Genomic DNA, 24,214 nt, shown 5'->3' with positions numbered 1-24,214 from the left:
CAGGTAGATGGATATAAGGACATCATGATGGAGGATCACCGGCCCCTCACATCACCAGGTAATAGACTTGACTAAATACACACGTCCTCTCATTATCTGTATGTAAGGAATGAATTCAGTCACTGGATGTGTTTCCTACAGTTAAGGAAGAGAGAAGAACACCGGAGAGATGTCCCAGTCCTCTTCTTCTACAGGATGGTTCAGAAAAGCATCACAATGTACCACAGGATGATCAGGTAGATGGAGATAAGGTCTCATGAAATGTTCCCTATGATCTGTAGAAGACTGTGAAGATCTTGTCTTCAGTCTTGTTTTATCCACCAGTATTATATGTTTTATTCTTGGGATAGGTGGAGAAAGATGGAGATGGCAGGATTACAGCTGACCATAGACATTACATGTTGTCTGGTTATTCTCACTATTTTCTGCCTGTATAGACTTTTAAGGTGGCCTTCTCTGTGAACTGCTGCAGATCTTTTGTTGTTGCACAAGAGTGGCACAACAGTTTTCTGAGCGGTCCTCAGCCGGGACCATGCAATAATGTAAATGGTTAACCATAGTTGTGCTCAGATTCTCAGTTGAACATGAACATCAGGAGATAAATGCATCATTATCTTCAAGGGTTTTGTAGTCTAGGGTGGCAGTACCAAAGCCATATCACGGATTCCATTCTAGCACATCTAGATACAAGTCACCCTTCTTACTTGCATATAATATAATATTGGAAAAGCTGTGTATGATTATTTTCCTCAGCACATAGCAGTAATCACTTATCTGTAAGCAGTACTCGCCATGCACGCAGCGGGCAGGCCGGCAGTGCACGTCACTCAGTCACGCTCCGGCCCCGCACACTTCATTACTGAATGGTGAGTACTGCTTAGTGATAAGGGATTACTGCAAGTCTAGCAAAGCAGTACTGCCAGGGGCTGCTGTATGCACTTTATATGTGATGGCTGCTATGACTAGGGCCCAATGTTATGGCGTCAGATCCCCTATAACACTGTCCTCCACAGACCTTTCCCCCCCAATAACACTGTCCTCCACAGACCTTTCCCCCCCAATAACACTGTCCTCCACAGAACCCCCCCAATAACACTGTCCTCCACAGAACCCCCCCAATAACGCTGTCCTCCACAGAACCCCCCCAATAACGCTGTCCTCCACAGAACGCCCCCAATAACGCTGTCCTCCACAGAACCCCCCCAATAACGCTGTAATCCACAGAACCCCCCCAATAACACTGTCCTCCACAGAACCCCCCCAATAACACTGTCCTCCACAGAACCCCCCCAATAACACTGTCCTCCACAGAACCCCCCCAATAACACTGTCCTCCACAGAACCCCCCCAATAACACTGTCCTCCACAGAACCCCCCCAATAACACTGTCCTCCACAGAACCCCCCCAATAACACTGTCCTCCACAGAACCCCCCCAATAACACTGTCCTCCACAGAACCCCCCCAATAACACTGTCCTCCACAGAACCCCCCCAATAACACTGTCCTCCACAGAACCCCCCCAATAACACTGTCCTCCACAGAACCCCCCCAATAACACTGTCCTCCACAGAACCCCCCCAATAACACTGTCCTCCACAGAACCCCCCCCCCCCCCAATAACACTGTCCTCCACAGAACCCCCCCCCCCCCAATAACACTGTCCTCCACAGAACCCCCCCCCCCCCAATAACACTGTCCTCCACAGAACCCCCCCCCCTATAACACTGTCCTCCACAGAACCCCCCCCCTATAACACTGTCCTCCACAGATCCCCCTATAACACTGCCCTCCACAGATCCCCCTATAACACTGCCCTCCACAGATCCCCCTATAACACTGCTCTCCACAGATCCCCCTATAACACTGCCCTCCACAGATCCCCCTATAACACTGCCCTCCACAGATCCCCCTATAACACTGCCCTCCACAGATCCCCTATTAGTTCAAAACCCACCAAAATCACACCATTTAGTTCAAAATATTATCTTTTTTTAATTTCCTCCTTTAAAAACCTAGGTGCGTCCTATCATCAGTTACATCGTATAAAGCGAAAAATACGGTTATTCTAGCTCCCCAGCAGTTTTCTAAAGTTGCCCGCACACACACTTCCATCAGGAGGTAGATTCTGTGGTCTGTTTGTTAGCAAGTAGGGATGAGCGAACCCGAACTGTATAGTTCGGGTTCGTACCGAATTTTGGGGTGTCCGTGACACGGACCCGAACCCGGACATTTTTGTAAAAGTCCGGGTTCGGGTTCGGTGTTCGTCGCTTTCTTGGCGCTTTTTGAAAGGCTGCAAAGCAGCCAATCAACAAGCGTCATACTACTTGCCCCAAGAAGCCGTCACAGCCATGCCTACTATTGGCATGGCTGTGATTGGCCAGAGCACCATGTGACCCAGCCTCTATTTAAGCTGGAGTCACGTAGCGCCGCACGTCACTCTGCTCTGATCAGTGTAGGGAGAGGTTGCAGCCGCGACGTTAGGGCGAGATTAGGCAGTGATTAACTCCTCCAAAAGACTTAATTCAGAGATCGATCTGCAGCTGTGGATGATTGAACTGCTGCTATTGAATTGCTCACTGTTTTTAGGCTGCCCAGAGCGTTTTTCTGTCACTTTTTTCTGGGGTGATCGGCGGCCATTTTGTGTCTTGTGGTGCGCCAGCACAAGCTGCCACCAAGTGCATTTAACCCTCAATGGTGTGGTTGTTTTTTGGCTAAATCCTACATCAGGGTCAAGCTGTCACACCAAGTGCATTTAACCATCAATAGTCTGGTTATTTTTTGGCCATATACTACATCAGGGGCAAGCTGAGCCTGTCACCAAGTGCATTTAACCCTCAATAGTGTGGTTGGTCAAGCTGTCACACCAAGTGCATTTAACCATCAATAGTGTGGTTATTTTTTGGCCATATCCCAGTCTAATTCTGTCAGTAAACGTATACCTGTCACCCAGCGCCTAAATAATAGGCCTCAAATTTATATCCAGCTAAATCTGTCGTTACTGCTGTGGCTGGTCAAGTTATTTAGTGTCCGTCAAAGCACATTTTTTGTTCTGGGTTGAAATACAATTCCCAATTTAGCAATTTCCTAATTTAGTGGTTTCTGCTGTATCAGAGCTCTTTTAAATCTCTCCCTAAAAGGGTATATCAGATTCAAGGTGCACATAGGGTCATTCTGAATACCTTCACACACACGCTACAGTGCATTTCCAAGTCTAATTCTGTCAGTAAACCTATACCTGTCACCCAGCGCCTAAATACTAGGCCCCAAATTTATATCCAGCTAAATCTGTGGTTACTGCTGTGCCTGTATTAGTGTAATACGGAACCTAAATAGATAGCCAGATAGTGTTAGTTGTCTTTAAAAAAAGGCCTGAATTTGAATTCAATACATTGGGTCAAATAATATTTTTGTTGTTGTGGTGAACGATAACAATGAGGAAAACATCTAGTAAAGGACGTGGGCATGGTCGTGGTGGTGTTAGTGGACCCTCTGGTGCTGGGAGAGGACACAGCCACACGTCCTAGTGTACCAACTACCTCAGGTCCCAGTAGCCGCCATAATTTACAGCGATATTTGGTGGGGCCCAATGCCGTTCTAAGGATGGTAAGGCCTGAGCAGGTACAGGCATTAGTCAATTGGGTGGCCGACAGTGGATCCAGCACGTTCACATTATCTCCCACCCAGTCTTCTGCAGAAAGCGCACAGATGGCGCCTGAAAACCAAGCCCATCAGTCTGTCACATCACCCCCATGCATACCAGGGAAACTGTCTGAGCCTCAAGTTATGCAGCAGTCTCTTATGCTGTTTGAAGACTCCGCTGGCAGGGTTTCCCAAGGGCATCCACCTAGCCCTTCCCCAGCGGTGAAAGACATAGAATGCACTGACGCACAACCACTTATGTTTCCTGATGATGAGGACATGGGAATACCACCTCAGCACGTCTCTGATGATGACGAAACACAGGTGCCAACTGCTGCGTCTTTCTGCAGTGTGCAGACTGAACAGGAGGTCAGGGATCAAGACTGGGTGGAAGACGATGCAGGGGACGATGAGGTCCTAGACCCCACATGGAATGAAGGTCGTGCCACTGACTTTCACCGTTCAGAGGAAGAGGCAGTGGTGAGACCGAGCCAACAGCGTAGCAAAAGAGGGAGCAGTGGGCAAAAGCAGAACACCCGCCGCCAAGAGACTCCGCCTGCTACTGACCGCCGCCATCTGGGACCGAGCACCCCAAAGGCAGCTTCAAGAAGTTCCCTGGCATGGCACTTCTTCAAACAATGTGCTGACGACAAGACCCGAGTGGTTTGCACGCTGTGCCATCAGAGCCTGAAGCGAGGCATTAACGTTCTGAACCTTAGCACAACCTGCATGACCAGGCACCTGCATGCAAAGCATGAACTGCAGTGGAGTAAACACCTTAAAAACAAGGAACTCACTCAGGCTCAGGGAAGGACTGGCAGCCTTAGTCCTGGGGGGCAAATCTAGTCAAGTGGCCCATTTTTTGCCCCGCCCATCATTAAAAGCCCCTCCTACATATAATAGGCCACTCCCAACACACACTTTACAGCTGACATTCTATAGTTGCGGCCTGTCTCTACACATCATACGGAGAGGGGAGGCCGTCCTGGCTGCACTGCCTGCTTATATAACAAGCTACAGCCAGGAAGCTCCTCCGCTCTCCTCCCTACCCTGATCCTGCTCAAGGCCTGTGGTTCCCCCCACCATCTGCCACCCGCCCGTGGCCTGCTGCCCCCTTTCGTCATCCTCACCCAGTTCTGAATCCTCCTTCTGCAGATGTCAGGTAGAGGAGCCGGAGCATCTCTTCTCCTACATAGCGCCACATACCTCTTACATCCAGTGATGTCACCTTTGTTGTAGACGTTCTCTTTCCTCATCTTCTCCATTCAGACCAGACCGCCATGATGATTTTTCTGCCATCTCCCTTCTCTGCAGAGATTGAGAAACAGACATTAGTTTCCTGCCACCCCCAATACTATACTGCAGAAACAGTCCCCCTGGAAATACTACTACCACACAGATAGTGCCCCCAATACTGTACCCGCTATGCCCCCAATACTATACTGCAGAAACAGTGCGCCTGGAAATACTACTACCACACAGATAGTGCCCCCTTAAACAATTATTGGCACACAGTGCTCTAAAAATTAACTGCGCCCAGACACTAATAGTATAAAGATAATGTCCCCCAAAAATAATTGTGCTAAGCTAATACTATGCCAGGGTGCCCCCAAAGTAACAGTGCTCCCCAAAATCCCACCAATAGAAATAATTCTCTGCCAGAGCACACTTAGTAGTAATAATGCCCCTATAGTGCCCTAGTAATCATGTTCTTCATAGCCCCTAGTAGTAGTAAAGCTCCCCATAATACCCCCTAGTAGTACTAATTTTCCCTATAATATGACAGTACATGAAATACCCCCGCTTAGTGCCCGCAGTTGAGCTAATGTCCCCAAAATGTATGCCAGTATAAAATACCCCTATATAGTGCCCCAGTAAATGCCCTCATACTGCTCCTCTCCCCCTTAGTGTCCCCATAATATGCCAGTAAAAAAATGCCCCTTAGTGCCCCCAGCAGATGCCCCTATAGTGCTCCTCTCCCCGACAATGTACCAGTAAAAAATGCCCCCTTAGTGCCACCAAATGCCATAGTGCCCCCCATAATGTTCCAATACAAAAGGCCCCTTTAGAGCCCCCACTTCCCCATAGTGCCCCCATAGTGCCAGATCCCCCTATAGTGCCCCCCATAGTGCCAGCTCCCCCTATAGTGCCCCCCATAGTGCCAGCTCCCCCTATAGTGCCCCCTATAGTGCCAGCTCCCCCTATAGTGCCCCCCATAGTGCCAGCTCCCCCCATAGTGCCAGCTCCCCCTATAGTGCCCCCCATAGTGCCAGCTCCCCCTATAGTGCCCCCCATAGTGCCAGATTTCCTCCTCATAGTGCCATATCTCACCCCCCCCCCCCCCCCCATTGTGCCAGCCCCCCGCAAAGAAGAAAAAAATAATAAATACTTACCTCCATCAGCAGCGATGCCGGCCTGTGTCCCTGCTGTGTGTGTGTGTGCTGCCGGCTCAGGCGTCGCGATGATAATGACGTCATCGCGCTGCCTGAGCCGGCCTCTGATAGGCTGCAGGCATTAGTGCCTGCAGCCTATCAGAAGAACAGGGGAGGGACACGCCTCTCCCTCCCCTGCCCCACAGCACGGCCGCAATTACATCCAGGGCCGCGCCGCCTGTGGTGATCGGCGGTCCGGCCCTGAAGAATAAAAAAAATATATATTATTTTTTTTTTAGACGGGTGGCCCAGCGGCCGTTTATTTAGGGCGGCCTGGGGGGCAATTGCCTCCCTGCCCCCCGGCCCAGCCCGCCCCTGCTCAGGCTCCCCCTGCTACCTCTTCTGCTGCTGCCGCCTCGGCCTCTTCTGCTGCTGCCGCCGCCTCGGCCTCTTCTGCTGCTGCCGCCTCGGCCTCTTCCTCCGCCTCTGGAAGAACGTTGGCACCTGCCGCCCAGCAAACAGGGGATGTACCACCAACACCACCACCTCCGTCACCAAGCATCTCAACCATGTCACACGCCAGCGTTCAGCTCTCCATCTCACAAACATTTGAGAGAAAGCGTAAATTCCCACCTAGCCACCCTCGATCCCGGGCCCTGAATGCCAGCATTTCTAAACTACTGGCCTATGAAATGCTGTCATTCAGGCTGGTGGACACAGACAGCTTCAAACAGCTTATGTCGCTTGCTGTCCCACAGTATGTTGTTCCTAGCCGGCACTACTTCTCCAAGAGAGCCGAGCTCTCCCTGCACAACCAAGTATCTGATAAAATCAAGTGTGCACTGCGCAACGCCATCTGTGGCAAGGTCCACCTAACCACAGATACGTGGACCAGTAAGCACGGCCAGGGACGCTATATCTCCCTAACTGCACACTGGGTAAATGTAGTGGCAGCTGGGCCCCAGGCGGAGAGCTGTTTGGCGCACGTCCTTCCGCCGCCAAGGATCGCAGGGCAACATTCTTTGCCTCCTGTTGCCTCCTCCTCCTAGTCAGCTTCCTCCTCCTCTTCTTCCACCTGCTCATCCAGTCAGCCACACACCTTCACCACCAACTTCAGCACAGCCCGGGGTAAACGTCAGCAGGCCATTCTGAAACTCATATGTTTGGGGGACAGGCCCCACACCGCACAGGAGTTGTGGCGGGGTATAGAACAACAGACCGACGAGTGGTTGCTGCCGGTGAGCCTCAAGCCCGGCCTGGTGGTGTGTGATAATGGGCGAAATCTCGTTGCAGCTCTGGGACTAGCCGGTTTGACGCACATCCCTTGTTTGGCGCATGTGCTGAATTTGGTGGTGCAGAAGTTCATTCACAACTACCCCGACATGTCAGAGCTGCTGCATAAAGTGCGGGCCGTCTGTTCGCGCTTCCGGCGTTCACATCCTGCCGCTGCTCGCCTGTCTGCGCTACAGCGTAACTTCGGCCTTCCCGCTCACCGCCTCATATGCGACGTGCCCACCAGGTGGAACTCCACCTTGCACATGCTGGACAGACTGTGCGAGCAGCAGCAGGCCATAGTGGAGTTTCAGCTGCAGCACGCACGGGTCAGTCGCACTATGGAACAGCACCACTTCACCACCAATGACTGGGCCTCCATGCGAGACCTGTGTGCCCTGTTGCGCTGTTTCGAGTACTCCACCAACATGGCCAGTGGCGATGACGCCGTTATCAGCGTTACAATACCACTTCTATGTCTCCTTGAGAAAACACTAAGGGCGATGATGGAAGAGGAGGTGGCCCAGGAGGAGGAGGAGGAGGAGGAAGAGGGGTCATTTTTAGCACTTTCAGGCCAGTCTCTTCGAAGTGACTCAGAGGGAGGTTTTTGCAACAGCAAAGGCCAGGTACAAATGTGGTCAGCCAGGGCCCACTACTGGAGGACAAGGAGGATGAGGAGGAGGTGGAGGAGGATGAGGATGAAGCATGGTCACAGCGGGGTGGCACCCAACGCAGCTCGGGTCCATCACTGGTGCGTGGCTGGGGGGAAAGGCAGGACGATGACGATACGCCTCCCACAGAGGACAGCTTGTCCTTACCCCTGGACAGCCTGGCACACATGAGCGACTACATGCTGCAGTGCCTGCGCAACGACAGCAGAGTTGCCCACATTTTAACGTGTGCGGACTACTGGGTTGCCACCCTGCTGGATCCACGCTACAAAGACAATGTGCCCACCTTACTTCCTGCACTGGAGCGTGATGGGAAGATGCGCGAGTACAAGCGCACGTTGGTAGACGTGCTACTTAGAGCATTCCCAAATGTCACAGGGGAACAAGTGGAAGCCCAAGGCAGAGGAGGAGCAAGAGGTCGCCAAGGCAGCTGTGTCACGGCCAGCTCCTCTGAGGGCAGGGTTAGCATGGCAGAGATGTGGAAAAGTTTTGTCAACACGCCACAGCTAACTGCACCACCACCTGATACGCAACGTGTTAGCAGGAGGCAACATTTCACTAACATGGTGGAACAGTACGTGTGCACACCCCTCCACGTACTGACTGATGGTTCGGCCCCATTCAACTTCTGGGTCTCTAAATTGTCCACGTGGCCAGAGCTAGCCTTTTATGCCTTGGAGGTGCTGGCCTGCCCGGCGGCCAGCGTTTTGTCTGAACGTGTATTCAGCACAGCAGGGGGCGTCATTACAGACAAACGCAGCCGCCTGTCTACAGCCAATGTGGACAAGCTGACGTTCATAAAAATGAACCAGGCATGGATCCCACAGGACCTGTCCATCCCTTGTGCAGATTAGACATTAACTACCTCCCCTTAACCATATATTATTGTACTCTAGGGCACTTCCTCATTCAATCCTCTTTTTATTTTCATTTTACCATTATATTGCGAGGCTACCCAAAGTTGAATGAACCTCTCCTCTGTCTGGGTGCCGGGGCCTAAATATATGCCAATGGACTGTTCCAATGTTTGCTGACGTGAAGCCTGATTCTCTGCTGACATGAAGCCAGATCCTCTGTTACGGAACCTCTCTCCTCTGCCTGGGTGCCGGGGCCTAAATATATGCCAATGGACGTTCCAATGTTGGCTGACGTGAAGCCTGATTCTCTGCTATGACATGCAGACTGATTCTCTGCTGACATGAAGCCAGATTCTCTGTTACGGGACCTCTCTCCTCTGCCTGGGTGCTGGGCCTAAATATCTGACAATGGACTGTTGCAGTGGTGGGTGACGTGAAGCCTGATTCTCTGCTATGACATGCAGACTGATTCTCTGCTGACATGAAGCCAGATTCTCTGTTACGGGACCTCTCTCCTCTGCCTGGGTGCCTGGGCCTAAATATATGCCAATGGACTATTCCAATGTTGGGTGACGTGAAGCCTGATTCTCTTCTATGACATGCAGACTTATTCTCTGCTGACATAAAGCCAGATTCTCTGTTACGGGACCTCACTCCTCTGGCTGGGTACCTGGGCCTAAATATATGCCAATGGACTGCTGCAGTGGTGGCTGACGTGAAGCCTGATTCTCTGCTATGGGACCTCTCTCCAATTGATATTGGTTAATTTCTATTTATTTTATTTTTATTCATTTCCCTATCCACATTTGTTTGCAGGGGATTTACCTACATGTTGCTGCCTTTTGCAGCCTTCTAGCTCTTTCCTGGGCTGTTTCACAGCCTTTTTAGTGCCGAAAAGTTCGGGTCCCCATTGACTTCAATGGGGTTCGGGTTCGGGACGAAGTTCGGATCCCGAACCCGAACATTTCCGGGAAGTTCGGCCGAACTTCTCGAACCCGAACATCCAGGTGTCCGCTCAACTCTATTAGCAAGCACTATCCCGGGCCAGAGGTAGAATAGCGGTTCCCTGTCTAAAAAAGATGCCCATGAGCAAACCCTCCCTACATGTTTCACCAGGCACTGGCTTCATCAGGGGAGTTTGGGTTGTGCTAAGGGGAAGCTCTAGGACCTGCCACATTTTATTGTAATCCTGCATCGGCCTTTTGTTTTCCCGGCCAATAGTGAAGCCCCCAGGGCCAGGGAACCATTGGAAAAGCAGTATAGGATTATTTTCATCAGCACATATAACGCCAACTCGCCAGCAATTTTCTACATGCTGAGATGCATTCATACACAATGCTCCAGTTAGCGGCCAAAATGGTCGCCAATGCGACTTAGAATTGCAAAATGGCGACAACACTTTGCAGTCTTGTCGCCATTTGCGCCTAGACCCTCCTCTGCTCTTCCTCCAGCGGACACACGCTGCAGACGTCTGCTGGGTGAAGATGCGCCCCTCACACTACCCGGCATACAGGGTGGCCGTGGCTTGGGCTCCCGTCTCCAGTTTGAATCTGTGCTGTGGAGCTGAACTTCTGGAGAAATGTCTACTAGGGAGGCACAGAGCTCCCGCACAGCCCACGGATGATGACACTAGGCCTGCAGACGTGTGTTTTATAGGACTGGGTCCCCATGAGGTCACAGGGAGAAGCCAGAGATCGATAAACCCTGATAGAACATGTATAAGCACCGGCTCTGCTGGTTTCACACCACAGTATGTCGGTGGGATCCCCCGTCCTTGCCTGTGTAGCACTAACCGGGTCGCATAGCATTATATTGATTTATGATGCTATGTAACCCTTAGAGGTCTGGAGTGTACTGGATAACACTGACATAATGTTGTCAGTGTTATCCAATACATTACAGAACTGTAAGGGTTACATAGCATCATAAATCAATATACTGCTATGCAACCCCGTCAGTTCTGGGAGGTCAGTACAGAGCTCCTGCACGACCTAGAAAAGGACGGCTATGTCTGTGCGCGGCTCCTTACTGACACGTGGGTGATGGGCAGAAAGCGGTTAGCTGCTCTTTTCTGCGCCAAAGACATGTGGTGTAGTTAAAAAGAGGGATAACTAACCTAAAGCAACCTATAAGGGGTTAAGCATAGGCTAGTTCAGCTGCCAGAGAACGTCTCCTACCTTTCCCACAACTTTGCTGGCTGGCAGTGAATAGAAACTGTGAAGAAGAGCCCTTTCACTATGAATTCGTTTGCACCTTTTTGTTTTGTATTTACTTCATTTCGGCGGGTTGTTCGGCCCCCTAATGGAGATCCCTTTCCCCCTGGAATGCCAGGAACCCTGCATCTGTTCAGGAAAATCACATCAAAGGAGTGTTTTACAATACTGTATTGTTCTGTCCTGGGGAAGTTGGGAGGTTGGCTTAGTTTGTAACCCAATCATCTCCCAGGCTGTGGGGGAGGTGTTTTGTGCTCTGTAGAAGTGTAAGCATGTGTGCCAATAAACTCAGACTTGTTGTACCCAGCATTAAGCCTCGGCTCATGTGTGGGGGTTATACTAGTCCGCCTGTATGGCTTAATTGCGCTCCAGCAGAAGAAAAGGGGAACCCGTGACGGTGAGAGTTGGTCAGACCGTCTCAGAAACCTTCAAGGTGACATTCACAGACTGAATGTCCAGCCACAGTTACACAGCAAGCAGCTCTAGAATATGGGCAATCTTTCCTGCCTCTGAGAGCAAAGAAAGGTTTCCGATCACTGACAGGCAAGCAGAGGTGTTGAGAATAAAGAGTAAAGCTCCTGAACTATATATATTTTTTTTTTATCTGCTTTATTATATTTATTATATTTTTTTTCTAAATGTGTAAAAAATAAAAATGTCCCCAGCCCACTGTCACGTGATGCCTGCTGAGGTCACTGGTTGCAGTGGCGACTCTCAAGTGATTGGCCTTTTAAGGAGTGCAGTGGGAAAAGTTTATTTTAACCCATTCTGTGTCTCATATAGAATACTAGTTTGAAACCTTCTTAAAAAAATTAACTCCTTAAAGGGTTTATATACACTCATACTTACCTGATCCCTAGTGCTGGGACCCAGCTCGTTTGCTCCCCAGCTTGCGTTGCTTGTCTTGAGTCCCTTCATGAAAACTTCCTGTTTGATGCCGTTACAGCTAGGGTTGTTGGGGGGGTATTGAAATTTCGATACCCAATCGATACTTTTGTCCCGGTATCTATTTCCGTTTTTTCGATACTGGGCTGCGCTTCTGCACAGTCTAGTATCTCTTAACATGCGCTATCAGCGCGCTCATGTTCTTTCAGCAGCACAGGGGAGACGGAAGCTGTCCTCCCTTCCCCGTGCTGCTGCCTCTGCCACCAATGAGAAGAGAGGGGTGGGCGCACTGCGCCACCAATGATAGGACTGTTCCCACACAGATCGGCGCCCAGCGATGTCCCAGCACTCACCATTATTCCTGAGCGCCGCTCCGTTCGCCTGCTGTGCCCCATTACTGTCTCCTCTCCTGCTCCATATGCTAATTACTATCGGAGCGATGAGGAGGAGACATCAGCTTCACTAGTGGGCGTTCCTTCTCCCTGCGCTGCGATTGGACAGCGCTACAGCCAGGGAGAAGGAACGCCCACTAGTGAAGCTGCTGTCTCCTACCCATCACTCTGATAGTAATTAGCATATGGAGCAGGAGAGGAGACAGTAATGGGGCACAGCGGGCGAACGGAGCGGCGCCCAGGACTAATAGTAAGTGCTGGGGCATCGCTGGGCGCCGCTCTGTGTAGCCTGATACTTAGTCTGGACCCAGGAAAAGTAGTCAGTCAGTCTTTAACACATAATACAGGAGGCGGGTGCCGGCAGCAGAATCGCATTGCGGCACCCTGCCCCTGACAGGGAGCTGCGATCAGCGGCAGTTAACCCCTCAGGTGCGGCACCTGAGGGGTTAACTGCCGCTGATCTGCCAGTACCCGCCTCCTGTATTAAGGGGTAATTATCATTGGTGGTGCAGTGTGCTCCCCCCTCCTCAACCCCCTATCCCAATTGCGGACAAGAATAGGACATGTTCTATAGGCTCTATAAAAAACGCAGCGTTCGCCCGATCAGGCCTGATCTTGTGCGCACACTTGTGTTCAGTCCGCCCCACCGCAGTGGCAGAATTTTTTTTTTCTGATCACTGCAAAAACACCGTAAAATCGCTGCGGCGCTATAAAAAGCTAACTTTTGAGGGGCATGGCGAGTTCATAGAAGATTTATTTTTTTTGGCACAAGTTAGCGGAAATTTTTTATTTATTTTTTCTTACAAAGTCTCATATTCCACTAACTTGTGACAAAATATAACACACAGTATGGGTATATGTAAAAAGACACCCCAAAACACATTGCCCTACTTCTCCTGAGTACGGCGATACCACATGTGTGACACTTTTTTGCGGCCAAGATGCGCAAAGGGGCCCAAATTCCAATGAGTACCTTTTAGGAGGGCATTTTTAGACCTTTGGATTCCAGACTTCTTCTCACGCTTTAGGGCCCCTAAAATGCCAGGGCAGTATAAATACCCCACAAGTGACCCCATTTTGGAAAGAAGACACCCCAAGGTATTCCGTGAGGGACATGGCGAGTTCATAGAAGTTTTTTTTTTTTTGGCACAAGTTAGCGGAAATGATATATATATATATTTTTTCTTATCATTTCCGCTAACTTGTGCCAAAAAAAAAAAAAACTTCTATGAACTCGCCATGTCCCTCACGGAATACCTTGGGGTGTCTTCTTTCCAAAATTGGGTCACTTGTGGGGTATTTATACTGCCCTGGCATTTTAGGGGCCCTAAAGCGTGAGAAGTAGTTTGGAATTCAAATGCATAAAAATGCCCTGTGAAATCCTAAAGGTACTCATTGGAATTTGGGCCCCTTTGCGCACCTAGGCTGCAAAAAAGTGTCACACATGTGGTATTGCCGTACTCAGAAGAAGTAGGGCAATGTGTTTTGGGGTGTATTTTTACATATACCCATACTGGGTGAGAGAAATAGCTCTGTAAATTGACAACTTTGTATAAAAGAAATTGAAAAAGTGGTCATTTACAGAGATATTTCTCACACACAGTATGGGTATATGTAAAAATACACCCCAAAACACATTGCCCTACTTCTTCTTCTGAGTACGGCGATACCACTTTTTTGAAGCCTAGGTGCGTAAAGGGGCCAAAAGTCCAATGAGTACCTTTAGGCTTTACAGGGTTGCTCACAATTTTGCCCCGCCCAAAATGCCAGAACAGTAAACACACCCCACAAATGACCCCATTTCGTAAAGTAGACACCCCAAGGTATTCACTGAGGGGCATATTGAGTCCGTGGGAGATTTTTTTTTTTTTTTTTTTTTTGCCAGACGTTAGCAGAAATGGAAACTTTATTATTATTTTTTCAGAAAGTGTCATTTTCCGCTAACTTGTGAAAAAAAAAAATCATACATGAACTCACCATGCCCCTCCGCGAATACTTTGGGATGTCTTCTTTCTAAAATGGGGTCATTTGGGGGGTATTTATACTATCCTGGCATTCTAGCACCTCAAGAAACATGACAGGTGCTCAGAAAGTCAGAGCTGCTTCAAAATGCGGAAATTCACATTTTTGTAAAATAGTTTGTAAACGCTATAACTTTTGCGCAAACCAATAAATATACACTTATTGCAGTTTTTTTTATCAAAGACATGTAGCACAATAAATTCTGACAGAAACTTGTATAAAAATGTAATTATATTTGAACAATTTAACCAGAGAAAGTTAAAAATACACTTTTTTTGAGAAAATTGCGGCCTATTATCGAATATTTGTGAGAAGAAAAGGAGGTAAAATTCATTTGGGTGCCAAGTTGCATGACCGAGCAATAAACCGTTAAAGTTGTGAAGTGCCGATTTGATTTGTAAAAAAAGGGCCTGGTCATTAGGGGGGTATAAACCTGTGGTCCTTAAAGGGACACTGACAGTCCCAATTAGCATATTTAGTTATATATATGTCAGTACAGGTCTTATACAGTCTATTAAAATCATCTAAGTATCCCCCCTGTCCACCTTAAAAATACGGAAATATAAAGTTTTATAACCTGCTTGTCCGGTCACCAATCTGCCCAAGGGGCGGCGTTTCATCTGAAAATGCGCCCAGTCAGCCGCTCCCAACTGCCGTTCTGAAGCCCCGCCCAGCTCATCAATATTCACTTCGCTGGGCGGCGGCTACAACTCTCTACGGTCATGATCCTGCGCATGGGCACCTATCATTAACCCCTTTTGAGATGTGAGTGAGCAGCGCTCTGAAGCGCTGCTATGAACAGTGCCTGGCGCATGCGCATGAGGCAGAGGCTGCAGCGGCCTCGGGGACACAGGCATGGTGTGTACGCAGGCGCGATCTAACCACGGCGGGGCGCAGGTGCAGTAGATTAGACATGAACGATGCCAGGAGGATTTGATTGCCCATGCGCAGGATCGTGACCATGGAGAGTTGTAGCCGCCGCCAAGCGAAGTGAATATTGATGAGCTGGGCGGGGCTTCAGAACGGCAGTTGGGAGCGGCTGACTGGGCGCATTTTCAGATGAAACGCCGCCCCTTGGGCAGATTGGTGACCGGACAAGCAGGTTATAAAACTTTATATTTCCGTATTTATAAGGTGGACAGGGGGGATACTTAGATGATTTTAATAGACTGTATAAGACCTGTACTGACATATATATAACTAAATATGCTAATTGGGCCTGTGTCCCTTTAAGTGGTTAAATTACAGAAAACACACTGCAATTTTGCTAGTACCGTTTAATATTCTGTGTGTACAGAACCCCTGACTTTTCATTTATAGGCCTCATAATAAAATGTCTGGAAAACGGAAGACTACAAAACGAAAAACCCACGCCTCGTCCTCCCAGAGTTAGAATGTGGGTGGTAGCAGCGGTATCAGTACCGGCCAGGAGTAGTAGTAGTTGGCCACAGTTCTCCCTGGCTCATGAAAAAGTGCTAAATTATTATTGAGGACAAAGAAGATGGGATTGTGGACTGGGGGAAGTATGGGGGGTATTACTATTACTGAAGACACTGTCAGAGGTATTTTTAATACTGGGAACACAACCAGGGCATTGTTATTGTTGGGTCCACTATAACTAGATCTATATAACTAGGACTAGGAGGCCTTACAGGGGCTTTATAGCTATAAGGGTTTAGATGATGTGAGTTTGTGTAGTGATCAGCGGCAGTGTACTACAACCTATTCAAACTTATTATGGGGAGGGGGAACCCTATCCAAAGTTTGCCCTGGGCCCCTTACAACTCTAGTTACACCACTGTGTCCTTATACTATAAGCAGCGATAATCAGGGTGATCTACCGGTGATAGATAATCAGTTCTCACCTCTCCTGTCCTTATACTATATACAGTGATAAGCAGGGTGTTCTAGTGGTGATAGATAATCAGTTCTCACCTCTCCTGTCCTTATACTATATACAGTGATAGCAGGATGTTCTAGTGTTGATAGATAATCAGTTCTCACCTCTCCTGTGTTCTCCTCTGTCCCTTATACTAGGTACAGTATCTTCATGCCTGCAGTCATCCCAAAACTGGTAGACAGAACAGGAAGACAGCATTAAAGGGTTTGTTCAGGAATAAGTAACTTTTCACATGTGTCCGCAGCCTCTACTATGGAAAGAGTCATACGTACCTGCTACCCTTAGCTCTGGTTATGTGTGCCAGCTCCTGTGTGTCCATCTTCCAGTAAATGTTGTTTGCTTCCTCGCCGGCACAGGCATGGTCACCTGCTTGACTGCAGCCAATGACTGGCTTTAGTGGTGATGTGTCTCTTGTGGACATGTTACCCCTGCTTCCAGTCATTGGCTGCAGCAGAGCAGATAATTATGCCCATTCCGAGGAGGTAAACAAGCCACGGACCGAAAGAACTTTGGCTTACCGGCTTCACATCCCTGGGGCGGCCATCAAGGGCAACAGGTACACAAACAATGTAATGTTATATACACACAATGTAATGTTAGGGATGGAATATAAGGGCTACTCTCCCTGCATCGTAAACTGGTTGGAATAATAAAGCAATCAGATTGGATTTATACAGGAGACCTGCAGATATTTGGGTCAGTTAACTCCTGCTGTCCGGTCATTCTTGGTCGTCTTTTCAGGTCATATAAAACCTTCCACACGACTTCTCTAACCGTCTGATGACTTCTACAATATTTATTTCACAGCTTGTGAATCCGGGTGAAGATCTAAACAATATTAATCCCCCAAAGCCATATGTGAGGGGCGATGAGCAGAGTACAGAGGACATTTCTACAGATAACCGCCCAGGTGAGTGGTGACCACTAAGTAAAGCAGAGAAGACTCACAGATTCTACTCCTTCACTGGATGATACAATTTTATGTTTGTTGCATTTTTAGGTTCTCTCTTCTGTCAGTTTTTTTGCATTATATTCACTGATTCAGCTAAAATTCAAGTTAAATATGGATGGAAATGTGACAGCGTTATAGGTGATATACAGTATGTATATGATACATATAGTCCATCCTCAGGAGAGGATGGCAGCCTTGTCGGTCAGATGTATGGGGAGGACACAGTGCCTGCGCGCTCTTAGTCCTCTTCCTGGCCATGCAATGTGACGCTCATCGGTCATACGGCCTAGGCACAGATTAGTCCCATTCAAGTGAATGGGTCTGAGCTGCAATGCCAAGCACAGCTACTATTCAACAGACGGCGCTGTGCCCGGTAAGCTGTGAGGAGGCTTTGTATTAACTGGAGCTCCGGTGAGCACTGAGGGTTCCTCAGACAGCTGATTGGTGGGGGTGCAGGGACCGGACCTCTGCTGATCTCATATTGATGACCTATGCTGAGGAAAATCTTGGAGAACCGCTTTAATCATCTGCAAATGATAAAAAACGGGAAACAAATTATGCAAAACATCTTGCTTTATTCAGTACTGAGTATGAGAGCCACGTGCATAAATACATTCACTTACACGCCTTGGCATCCTACCAATGAGGTTACTAATGATTGTCTGAGGAATGTTCTGCCATGCTGAATGCATTTAGGCAAGGAAATCATCAAGATCTGTTGCTGGTGCCTACAGTATCTCACAAAAGTCAGTCCCCCCCTCATATTTTTGTAAATCTTTTCATGGGACAACCCTGAAGACCTGACACTTTAATACAATGTAAAGTAGTCAGTGTACGGCTTGTATAACGGTGTAAACTTGTTGTGCCCTCAAAATAACTCAACACACAGCCACTAATGTCTAAACTTCTGGCAACAAACGTGAGTACACCCCTAAGTGAGAATGGCCAAATTGTGCCCAAAGTGTCAATAATTAGTGTGGCCACCATTATTTTCCTGCACTGCCTTAACTCTCTTGGGCATGGAGTTCACTAGAGCTTCACAGGTTGCCACTTGAATCCTCTTCCACTCCTCCATGACGACATACATCTATTTTGAAAAGACAACCTCTGGATATGGCGCTGAGCATGTGCACTCAACTCCTTTGGTCGACCATGACGAGGCCTGTTCTGAGTGGAACCTGTCTTCTTAAACCGCTGTATGGTCTTGGCCACTATGCTGCAGCTTGCAATTGCTGATTATCTGGTACCCTACACCAGGTATTTATCCAAGTCCTCCTCAATGGACATCCTCCTATCCCCAACAAAAACAGAGCAGATTGTTGCTTCCACTTCTACTCCCTCCTTTTATATGTGCAAACTGAAGCATTGCCATGTTGTCCTAAAGAAGAGGACCTTTTTAGTTTAGATAAATACCTTTCCTTGCTGAAAGCTGCCACCCTACCTGTTTTTTTATTTTTTATTTTTTTATATTTAGCTCCTATGCCCCGTTGTGCCCCCTGCAGTTTTTCCACTCAGTATGTTAATACTCAGCATTGGTACAGGGAGGAGGAGACGCCAGGGTTTCTCAATGGGTGTCTTCTTCTCCCTGGCTGTACCACGATCCAATCACAGCGGAGAGCGTCACAGCCAGGGAGAAAGAGATGCCCATTGAGAAACCCTGGCGTCTCCTCCTCCCTGTACCAATGCTGAGTATTAACATACTGAGTGGAAAAACTGCAGGGGGCACAACGGGGCATAGGAGCTAAATATAAAAAAATAAAAAATAAAAAAACAGGTAGGGTGGCAGCTTTCAGCAAGGAAAGGTATTTATCTAAACTAAAAAGGTCCTCTTCTTTAGGACGACATGGCAATGCTTCAGTTTTCACATATAAAAGGAGGGAGTAGAAGTGGAAGCAACAATCTGCTCTCCTCCTCCCTGTACTGATGCTGAGTATTAACATACTGAGTGGAAAAACTGCAGGGGGGCACAGCGGGGCGTAGGAGCGACATTTGAAAAAAAACAGACAGGGTGGCAGCATCAGCGGGGGGTACCCCGCAAGGAAAGGTATTTATCTAAACTAAAAAAAATAAACATTAAAGGTCCTCTTTTTAAAGATGATGAGCTTGGGCGAGTGAAGCTACATAGATCAGTTGGTAATCTGCATAAAGTAGCAAGTCTCCTGCTGGATTTCTATCCTCCATCTACAACTGGACAACGTGGTTGGTGACAGTGGCAGTAGCCTTGCGGCTGCACTTTATTTGGGGGAAATAACACATGTTCCCTGCATGGTGCACATCATACATTTATGGTGCATCAATTTTTGAAAAAGTAACGTGGCTTGCAGATGGTGTTGGTCATGTCCAGGGGATTGTCCAGCCATTCCTATGTGGCTAAAAAGGCTCTTCTGAATGTGAAGTGACAAAATGGTCGTCCTTTGTACCGTTTGATTTCCACCTTACATATGCTGAAGCGTTGCTATGAGCAGCATAAAGAAATTAATGATTTACATGATGCATGAGACCACCACAGCAGAGCATATGTTATTTTGAGCGTAGGCAGTGGCGGCTCATCAGGGCCATGTGTCGCATACTCAACCCCTTTGAAGAGGCCACCAGAGGAGGGACAAGCATTAACATGGCATCACCCTGATACTTATATTTGTACTAATGCTCACGGTGATGCAACAAGGACTAGAGGAAGAACAACCACCTCCACAGCTTTCTGGGGATCCTGTAGCTGATAGGAACCTGGACGGACAAAGTCGCATAAAGGAGGAAATGGAGGAGGAGAAGTTTGTGGTGCAGGGGGACATGGAGTTTTCCCAGGCACAGATAGGGAAGGAGGTTAGAGCTTGGTATGATAGATATGCTGCTAATGATGATGACGACAATGACTTTAGCCATGACCAACCATTGCAGTGGAGTCTTAAAGAACTGGGTCCACAGGCATGCGGGTGAGCATGACAAACTGCATGCTTGGTTGCCTACATGTTGGCAAGCATGTGGTTAGCATCAAGCAATGTGAGGACTACTGGATAGCCATACTTTAAGATCATTGTAATCAAAGCAAAAAAAGGAGAATGTTTTACTGATACCTGTCACCTGCATTTCTGTCCAGGAGTCCCATCTCCAACCTGGCTGAGTCAGAAACCTCCCACCCTCTCTGGTGGTGCTACCCCAACAGTAAGTCTCAGAAGGCACAGCAGCAGCAGCAGCCAATTTAGTTTTCTTAATGTGATGGAAGTTTTTTTAACTGCTGTGCCAACCTGACTCATATCCGCATTGCCTGAACAACCGGGTTCAGTCGTACCTGGACTGTGCCCTTTCTTCTGCACATAGCCTGTCCCCTGACTCCATGGATTTCTGGGAGGCAGATTGGAACAGTGGCTAGAACTGGCCCAGTTTGATATGTGTACTGTCTTGTCCAGCCTCCAGTGCAGGGTATTCAGTGTGGCAGGTGGCATCGTCACACACCTCCAGCTGATGCCAAGGAGTAGATCTGCCAGAGAGTCATACACAGATTATTCGGCCAATGGGAGCAGATTCAATTCTGGTCAAATTTATTTGTTCTCTCTTCTGACGGATTCTTCAGAATTACACCTCAAATGTATTTCAAGAAATTTGTTCCTCTCTAGGGATATACTTTTCATCATGCACTGTGCATGACCGGCCACTGTTTCCATTCACTTCTACAGGCCTGACGGAAATAGCCAAGCCAGTGCCACGCCAGTGCTGCGCATGCACAGTGGATCCTCCACCACTTTCAGGGCTCCGTTTAGGAGATGGGTGCAGGTCCCAGCACCTACCAGACAATTAGGCCATATCCTAGCTATTTTCCCCCATTGTCTCAGATGAGACAACCCCTTTAATATAAATGCATGAATAAAGGAAGTTGCTATGGTGTGGGCCATGCAGTTTGTTTACTTGACAGTGACAGGACTGAGATTTGGAGAGACCTCGGTGTGCACAGTGTCCTAGCTGATGTTCAGGTCACAGGATTATTCTTTGTCGCTATATGTAGTTTGTGTAATCGGGAAAGGCTGCAGGATAGGGCTACATTCACACAGCAGTGAAAAATGGCACACAGCTGATTTTAGAATTCAGGTCAATGGCGCTATTTACATGGCCATTTTTCTTAAGGCGAGTGAATAGTGGTTGTGAAAAATAGGACATGTTCTATTTGTGGCCGTTTTCACTGCCAGATGGACCCCATGTAAATCAATGGGACTATTTTTTAATGGCCATTTAGACATGAGTGCATCCATGTAATGGCTGTTTAAAATGGGTACACTAGTGGAAAATTGCCTTTTAGGGGTTAAAATAAAAATAAATTGCCTTATCCGCTTGCACACACAAGGCAGTCTCTCTTGGTGCTGAAGGACCTGTGCTACCAACGTGATGACATCACCATGCTCTCCCAGCATTATTGCTTAGGAGCGCATGGTGACATCATCCCACTGAGAGTGTAGGTCCTTTAGCACCAAATGAAGAGCGAATTTTCTCTACATGTGCAAGTGGATGAGAGGAGTAATTCTCCCCCCCCCCCCCCCCCATAAAAACAAAACCCTGCACATTATTATCATCATTATTATTACTGATGGGGGCCACCCTGGGGAACATTAATACTAACTGGGGCCACTATGGGGGACATTATGTATACTGCAGGGGTTGGTAATTAAATTTTAAAAAATCACCCTCAAAGAATTGCCGTTAAAAATGAATGCAAAACGTCCAGAAGACCAAGAAAGGGTTGCAAAAAATGGTTGAAAAATGACCATGAAAAACCTGAGTGTGTCCATTTTTTATGGCATTTTGTTCACGTGTGAATGTAGCCTTAAGAGCTCATACAAAAAAGTCTCACCACTGAACACCAGATATTTCCTACCTGTCTGTGAATAAAGACCCCAAGATATCCTGACCCAGGTGACTAACGCTGCATATTATCAATAGTAATTCTATCTACAGGAAAAAAACATGTTGAGGAGCTCCCCAATGGTCAGTGACAGGACTGTGCTTCCTACTGTCCATTCTACTCTCCTCCCTCCGAGTCCAGCTGCTGTATCTGTCATCCATTATAGCCCAGGTCTCATTCCCCGGCCTGCACTCTCCCCAGCAGCAGGTGTGATACAGTGATGTCATTGTACCTGCTGGGCTGAGAGGGAGAGCGCACAGACCAGAGATAATCCCCCGGCCTGTGCGCTCTCCTCAGCTCAGCAGGAGAGATGACGTCATCACATCACGTCTGCTGCTGGGAAGAGCATGATGTGCTCGGTATTACTTTTTTTAACTTTATTCACAGTACAGGAGCTTCACTGATGTAAAGGGGACACTAAGGGACAGCACTACTGCAGGAGGTGCACAAAGGGGGCATAACTACTGTGTGGACACATCAAGGGGACATTCTATGGAGTGAGGGCACTTAGGGCCCTTGCAGACGAGCGTTGTCACACTGTGAGCCTACAGCACAGCGCAGCACCTGCCCTGAACTCCCAGCGCTGTTGGGGGTCACATAGCATTATATTGATTTATGATGCTATGCAGGGGTCAAGTCCTGGGAAAAAAAGTGTGGGAACTCACCCAAATGCCTCCGTGTGACGTCACGGCGCGCGGCGTATGCAAAGGGCAGGGGAGGTTGGGAGGAGGAGCAAGCAAGTATTGTATTTTTCGCCCTATAAGATGCACCTAGGTTTTAGAGGAGGATAATAGGAAACAATATTTTTCATTCCACCTCAGGTCAGACCCCCAATGTTAATTAGACCTCAGCTCGCAGGCACAGCCCCAATGCCTCAGATCAGACCCCCATGTCAGCCATCAGCCCTCCATGTCATATTTCTCCCCGTCCATGGCACAGACAGACTACAGACATTGTCTCCGGCCCATCATGTAACCCCATCCTCACCCATGTCACATCCCCCCCCCCTCCATTTCATTGCTCTAACACCTAAAGAAAAAATAATTAAAAAAACCTGATGTTTCTCCAGATGATCTTATGCTAAAAGTAGTGGTAATAGAGTCTCAAAGGTCTATAGAAGCAGGTACACTATTTTTACAAACCTTTGAGACTCTATTAACACTACTATCAACATCAGGTCATTTAGAGAAACAGCATGTTTTTTTAATTATGTTTTTCCTTTATGTGTTAAAACATAACTTTCATTTGATTGCTGTAACACCTAAAGGAAAAATCATTTTAAAAACCTGCTGTGTCTCTAAATGACCTTATGTTGACAGTAGTGTTAATAGAGCCTCAAAGGTCTGTAAAAATAGGGTAACTGCTTCTATAGACCCTTCAGCTCTATTACCACTGCTATCAACATAAGGTCATCTTGAGAAACAGCAGGTTTTTAATTTGTTTTCCTTTAGGTGTTCAAGCAATCAAATAAGTTATGTTTTAACACCTAAAGGAAAAACATAATTTTAAAAACTTGCTCTCTTTCTCTAGGTGACCTTATGTTGATAGTAGTGTTAATAGAGTCTCATGGGTCTATAAAAGCAGTTACCCTATTTTTACAGACCTTTGAGACTCTATTAACACTACTATCAACATAAGGTCATCTACAGAAACAGCAGGCTTAAAATAAAAAAATCCCTTTAGGTGTTAGGGTAAATTGCAATCAAATAAACATTATGTGTGAAGATTGGGGTCAGAAACAGACAAGCAGGTTTTCTTTATCCTCTTGGGTATTAGTTTTTACATTCATAAAGCTCCACATTGAGCTTCCAGCAGCAGACAGATGCCAGGGCACTTCTGTGGTCACCTCACCTGGGCACATGGTCTTTGCTCAGCAGAGTCCTGCCATACATGCTGGGTAGATGCTAGAATGGATTTGTAAGAAGGAGGTCTGTGACATCACTGGTCACATGATCCACTGTGAGAACGCAGGCTTCACAACCTCCTGCTGTGTTTAGCTCCAGAGAGAAGGGGGTGTGAAAGGATGGACCAATGGCAGGGCAGCTAGCTGATACTGGCCAATCAGCAGCCTCCTGCTCCTCTCTGTGGCTTAGAGTGAACACTGGCTGGGGAGGGCTCCCGGCAGCGCTGCGCTGCTGACAAGTAA

At 47.8% G+C, this 24,214-nt stretch overlaps 1 pseudogene; it reads left to right on the top strand.

Moving 5' to 3' along the window:
- The window catches only part of LOC122941895, a 128,427-nt pseudogene that overhangs the window by 6,036 nt on the left and 98,177 nt on the right, over positions 1-24,214 (top strand).

The sequence above is a fragment of the Bufo gargarizans genome, chromosome 6, assembly GCF_014858855.1.
Source record: "Bufo gargarizans isolate SCDJY-AF-19 chromosome 6, ASM1485885v1, whole genome shotgun sequence".
Classification (NCBI taxonomy): Eukaryota; Metazoa; Chordata; class Amphibia; order Anura; family Bufonidae; genus Bufo; species Bufo gargarizans.
This window is presented reverse-complemented; position numbering and strand designations above follow the sequence as displayed.